Genomic DNA, 6583 nt, shown 5'->3' on the forward strand with positions numbered 1-6583 from the left:
ACTGACTCTAGAGAGAATTATTGGCTCTAAAGAGTTACTGGCTATAGAGAGTGTTACTGAATCTAGAGAGTGTTACTGATTCCAGAGAGTGAAAAAGTCTCTGGAGAGTGTTATCGACTATAGAGAGTGTTACTGACAATAGAGAGTGTTATTGACTCTAGAAAGTGTTACAGGCTCTAGAGAGTATTACTGACAATAGAGAGTGTTATTGACTCTAGAAAGTGTTACTGGCTCTAGAGAGTGTTACTGACAATAGAGAGTGTTACTGACTCTAGAAAGTGTAACTTGCTCTAGAGAGTGTTACTGGCTCTAGAGAGTGTTACTGAATCAAGAGAGTAATGCAAGGATGTATTTTTGGGACAGCTTTTGGTTTGCCAATGAAACCAAATATATTTCTTGAAGAAGTATGAGGATTTGGTGGAAGTTAATGGATAAAGGAAATAGGTTGCAGGAGTGTGTTACTGACTCTAGAGAGTGTTACTGACTCTAGAGAATGTTACTGAATCTATAGAGTGTTACTGGCTCTAGAGATCGTTACTGTCTCTGGAGAGTGTTACTGTCTGTAGAGGATGTTACTGTCTCTAGAGAGTGTTACAGTCTCCAGAGAGTGTTACTGAATGTAGAGTGTTACTGAATCTAGAGACTGTTACTGAATCTAGAGAGTGTTACTGATTGTAGAGTGTTACTGACTCTAGAGACTGTTACCGAATCTAAAGAGTTCCACTGACTCTAGAGAGTGTTACTGATTGTAGAGTGTTACTGACTCTAGAGAGTGTTACCGAATCTAAAGAGTTCCACTGACTCTAGAGAGTGTTACTAGTTCTAGAGTGTTACTGACTCTAGAGAGTGATACTGACTCTAGAGAGTGTTACTAGTTCTGGATGTAACAGTACTCTTCTGCAATATAACCCTGTTACATGGAGAGTGTTACTAGTTCTAGAGAGTGTTACTGACTCTAGAGAGTGATACTGATTCTAGAGAGTGTTACTAGTTCTGGAGAGTGTTACTGACTCTAGAGAGTGCTACTAGATCTAGAGAGTGTTACTGACTCTACAGAGTGCTACTAGTTCTATTTAATTAGCTAATTTACCACAAACTTGTGGGAAGTCTACAGCAACAAATTCCATCCTGTAAGGAAGGACATACATCCCTTAAGTTATTAATGACAGTAGTATAAGTGGATGGATAGTGTTGTTGTGTTATTTGTCAAGACGATAAGGCTACATAATTGCATCAACACTTAGTCATTTATGTCATGACATTGAGTCAATTTCATTCATTCTCTCACAGATGCTTTCTTATCTAGATGACTTAGATGCATGACAAACAATGCATTTACAATTATCAAACCAAAACATGCCATTATTAGCTGACATCTCAGTACAGTGCAGACAAACAGTTGAAGTCGGAAGTTTACATACACCTTAGCCAATTATATTTAAACTCAGTTTTTCACAATTCCTGACATTTAATCCTTGTCCCTGTTTTAGTTCAGTTAGGATCACCACTTTATTTTAAGAATGTGAAATGTCAGAATAATAGTAGAGAGAATGATTTATTTCAGCTTTTACTTCTTTCATCACATTCCCAATGGGTCAGAAGTTTACATACACTCAATTAGTATTTGGTAGTATTACCTTTAAATTGTTTAACATGGGTCAAACGTTTCGGGTAGCCTTCCACAAGCTTCACACAATAAGTTGTTGGCCCATTCCTCCTGACAGAGCTGATGTAACTGAGTCAGGTTTGTAGGCCTCCTTGCTCTCACACACTTTTTCAGTTCTGCCCAGAGATTTTCTATAGGCTCGAGGTCAGGGCTTTGTGATGCCACTCCATTACCTTGACTTTGTTGTCCTTAAGCCATTTTCCCACATCTTCGGAGGTATACTTGGGGTCATTGTCCGGTTGGAAGACCCATTTGCGACCAAGCTTTAACTTCCTGACTGACGTCTTGAGATGTTGCTTCAATATATCCACATAATTGTCTTTCTCATGGTGCCATCTATTTTGTGAAGTGCACCAGTCCCTCCTGCAGCAAAGCACCCCCACAACATAATGCTGCCAACTTCGTTCTTCGGCTTGCAAGCCTCCCCATTTTTCTTCCAAACATAACGATGGTCATTATGGCCAAACAGTTCTATTTTTGTTTCATCAGACCAGAGGACATTCCTCCAAAAAGTATGTTTTTGTCCCCATGTGCAGTTGCAATCTGTAGTCTGGCTTTTTTATGGCGGTTTTGGAGCAGTGGGCTGAGCGGCCTTTCAGGTTACGTCGATATTGGACTCGTTTTACTGTGGATATCGATACTTTTGTACCTGTTTCCTCCAGCATCTTTACAAGGTCCTTTGCTGTTGTTCTGAGATTGATTTGCACTTTTCGCACCAAAGTACATTCATCTCTAGGAGGCAGAACACATCTCCTTCCTGAGCGGTATGATGGCTGCATGGTCCCATGGTGTTTATACGTGTGTACTATTGTTTGTACAGATAAACGTGGTACTTTCAGGCCTTTGGAAATTGCTCTCAAGGATGAACCAGACTTGTGGAGGTCCACCATTTTTTTCTGAGATCTTGGCTGATTTCTTTAGGTTTTCCCATGATGTCAAGCAGAGGCACTGAGTTTGAAGGTAGGCATTGAAATACATCCACAGGTACACCTACAATTGATTCAATTGATGTCAGAAGCTTCTAAATCCATGACATCATTTTCTGGAATTTTCCAAGCTGTTTAAAGGCACAGTCAACTTAGTGTATGTAAACTTCTGACCCACTGGAATTGTGATACAGTGAGTTATACGTGAAATAATCTGTCTGTAAAAAATTGTTGTAAAAATAATTTGTGTCATGCACCGACTTGCCAAAACTATTGATTGTTAACAAGAAATTTGTGGAGTGGTTGAAAAACGAGTTTTAATGACTCCAACCTAAGTGTATGTAAACATCCAACTTCAACTGTAGGTAAAACGGAATGGTACTTAGTGTGATACTGTACGTGAGCACATATTCTCATATATAAACATAAACAATAGGAAACACAACAATAGGAAACACAAAAAAGTTGTCTGGTGGCTAGGACACAGGGTGTGTATTTTATTATGTTGTGTGTGTGTGTGTGTGTTTGGGTGCATGGATGGGTGTGTGTGTGCTCAGATTTTTAATCCAAACTCAGATGTTATAAAGGGGTCTCAGATTCATTGTTTCTTTCTCTTCTCTGACTTGTGCTGGTGAGATATACTCACTCTCTCTCTACAGTTGGGGCATGGTCTTTCAGGCTATGAGTCATCTCTCTCTCTCTTCCTCTCTTATCCTAGAATATTGACTTGTATAAATGCTTGTTAATGCTTTGTAATTTAAGATTATTGTCACGCCCTCACCTTAGAGATCTATTTTATGTTTCTGTTTTGGTTTGGTCAGGGCGTGAGTTGAGATGGGCATTCTATGTTTTGTGTTTTATGTTTTCTATTTCTTTGTGTTTGGCCAGGTATGGTTCACAATCAGGGACAGCTGTCTATAGTTGTCTCTGATTGGGAACCATACTTAGGTACCCTTTTCCCACCTGTGTGCGTGGAAGGTTGTCTCTGTTTAGAGCACTTTGCTTGTGAGCTTCACGGTTTATTTTTGTAGTGTTTATGGTTTTGTTTGGCGTCATGTTGCTTAAAATAAAGACAATGTACGCTCACCGTGCTGCACCTTGGTCCTCATCCTTCAACAAGGATGCCTTGTATGTGGATCCATTCATTTCACAAAGTAATACACTTGAATTTAGAATCCCATTCTCAGACATTTCTTGATGGCATATTATTGTAACTCAGCTAGTTTCTTGCATGTTGCTAAATCATCTTTATGGAGTCAGATAAATATTTTAATAGGCTAATTGCAGTCTTATTATGGGTTGCAAGTGAGATACTGTATATACACTGAGCAATAATATGAACGCAACATGCAAAGTGTTGGTCCCATGTTTCATGAGCTGAAATAAAAGATTCCAGAAATTGACGTCGTGTGGACAAGCGGTTTGCTGATGTCAACGTTGTGAACAGAGTGCCCCATGGTGGGGGTGGGGTTACGGTATGGGCAGACATAAGCTACGAACAATGAACACAAGTACATTTTATCAAAGGCAATTTGAATGCACAGAGATACTGTGACGAGATCCTGAGGCCCATTGCCGTGCCATTTATCCGCCGCCATCACCTCCTGTTGCATGATCATGCCCCATGTCACAAGGATCTGTACACAATTCCTGGAATCTGAAAATGTTCCAGTTCTCACATGGCCTGAATACTCACCAGACAATCACCCATTGAACATGTTTGGGATGTTCTTGATCGACGTGTAGGACAGTGTGTTCCAGTTCCCGCCAATATCCAGCAACTTCACACAGCAATTGAAGAGGAGCGGGACAACATTCCAGAATCAACAGCCTGATCAATCCTATTCAAGGGCAAATGGTGGTCACACCAGATACTGACTGTTAATCCACGACCCTACTTTTTTCCCCTCCCCATAATACAATACGGTCCCTCCTCAAATCAAAATCAAATCAAGTCAGATTTTATTGGTCACATAGACATGGTTAGCAGATGTTAATGCGAGTGTAGTGAAATGCTTGATGTTGTTGATAGCCCTAGCTGCACATTAGCGAGCTGTCCCTCCAGGCCTCAGCTGTGACCGGTCGTCATTAGAGGCACACAGCACCTGAGGAAGTACAGGAGAGGGTTTGATAGCTGCTCTGTCTGCCGGCTGGAGTGAGTGTGTAACTGGGTTTTTCTTTATGGTTTTCTCTTTATGATTTTCTCTTTATGATTGTGACCATTGCTTCACACATACACAGCCCCCTCTCAGTGTTCAGAACCAGAGACAGCTGGGACTTTAAACTGAAGAGTAGAGAGAGAGAGAGAGATCCTGCCATCGGTCACTATTCTGCATTCCTCTGCTCCCAAAACACAGTCAACCAACCAGCTCCCTCCCTCAGGGCCCCTGTGAGAATGTGTGTGTGGAGAAACCACTGGTGGCTAATTACAGCTCTCTCTCATCACCAATAAAACCAGACAAGAGCTCCAGAGTTCTCAACCATGGTCGTGTGTGTGGGGACAGGGACCATTACTGCGGCATGATGTGCTAATGTCTTTAATGGCCCCTGCTTAATCCACCACCTCGTTATTCACCATAGAGACTTGACATTTTGCTATTTGTTGAACATTAAAACAGTTGGCAAGAAGAGAGAGAGAGAGAGAGAGAGAGAGAGAGAGAGAGAGAGAGAGAGAGAGAGAGAGAGAGCATGAGCGAGACAGAGAGAGAGAGAGAGAGAGAGAGAGCATGAGAGTGAGAGAGACAGAGAGAGCATGAGAGAGACAGAGAGAGAGAGAGAGCATGAGAGAGAGAGAGAGAGAGAGAGAGAGAGAGAGAGAGAGAGAGAGAGAAACAGAAACAGAGAGAGAGAGAGAGAGAGAGAGAGAGAGAGAGAAACAGAGAGAGAGAGAGAGAGAGAGAGAGAGAGACAGAGAGAGAGAGAAACAGAGAGAGAGAGACAGAGAGAGAAACAGAGAGAGAGAGAGAGACAGAGAGAGAGAGAGAGGGAGAGAGAGAGACAGAGAGAGAGAGAGACAGAGAGAGAAACAGAGAGAGAGAGACAGAGAGAGAGAGAGAGAGAGAGAGAGAGAGAGAGAGAGAGAGAGAAACAGAGAGTGACAGACAGAGAGAGAAACAGAGAGAGAGAGAGAGACAGAGAGAGAGAGAGAGAGAGAGAGAGAGAGAGAGAGAGAGAGAGAGAGAGAGAGAGAGAGAGAGAGAGAGTGAAAACATTCTCAGGAGGGGACAGGCCTAAACATCTGGACCAGACTCACAGTCCAAAAGTACCTAGTGTAAATCATGCATGTGCAAACTCAGCACTTTAACTTCTGAGTGTCATTCCAAAGTAATCAAATGCATTTCGGAAGCATTATTTACATGACATACAAGTAACTCTACTCATAAATCATGTTTCTGCAAAGGGCATACACTACAGTAGGCCTGGGCTACAGCTGCCAACAGCACTATAACACATAGAGGCTTTCCTGGAAAGATATTTAAATCTCAGGGCACATATACATCACATCACATGAGCAGGCCAAGTGCAGGGCCAGGGTCAATTTACAAGCGTATAATGAGCGGATGTAGACCTGGCAGAGAATAATCCAGATTTCCTCTCTCTTCTTTTATAAATCTAAACTAATCAAGATATAGGGGTAATTATTGGCTTCCTGAGTGGAGTGACTGCAGAGCTTTGGTCTGACCTAGATCTGCCACTGTGTGTGCGTGTGTGTGTGTATGTATGTGTGTGACCTGAGTTTCAGGTTTCCCCTCACTGAATGAATGAATGAGCTTCCTGTCATTCTGAAGGCTGCCCCGAAGGCCTGTGGCCTACCATCCTACCCTGGCCTGGATGAAAACACACACACCCAGGGGTCATTTTTAGTTTCCATTTTAGTTTCGTCAGATCACAAAACAGTTACCACATGGCTACAGAATCTCTGGAGGATTTTTTTTGCATGCTTCAAATGAGATTCAAGGTGGGCTTTCTTGAGTAATGGCTTCCTTTTAGC

Source organism: Oncorhynchus keta, chromosome 31 (assembly GCF_023373465.1).
Source record: "Oncorhynchus keta strain PuntledgeMale-10-30-2019 chromosome 31, Oket_V2, whole genome shotgun sequence".
Lineage (NCBI taxonomy): Eukaryota > Metazoa > Chordata > Actinopteri > Salmoniformes > Salmonidae > Oncorhynchus > Oncorhynchus keta.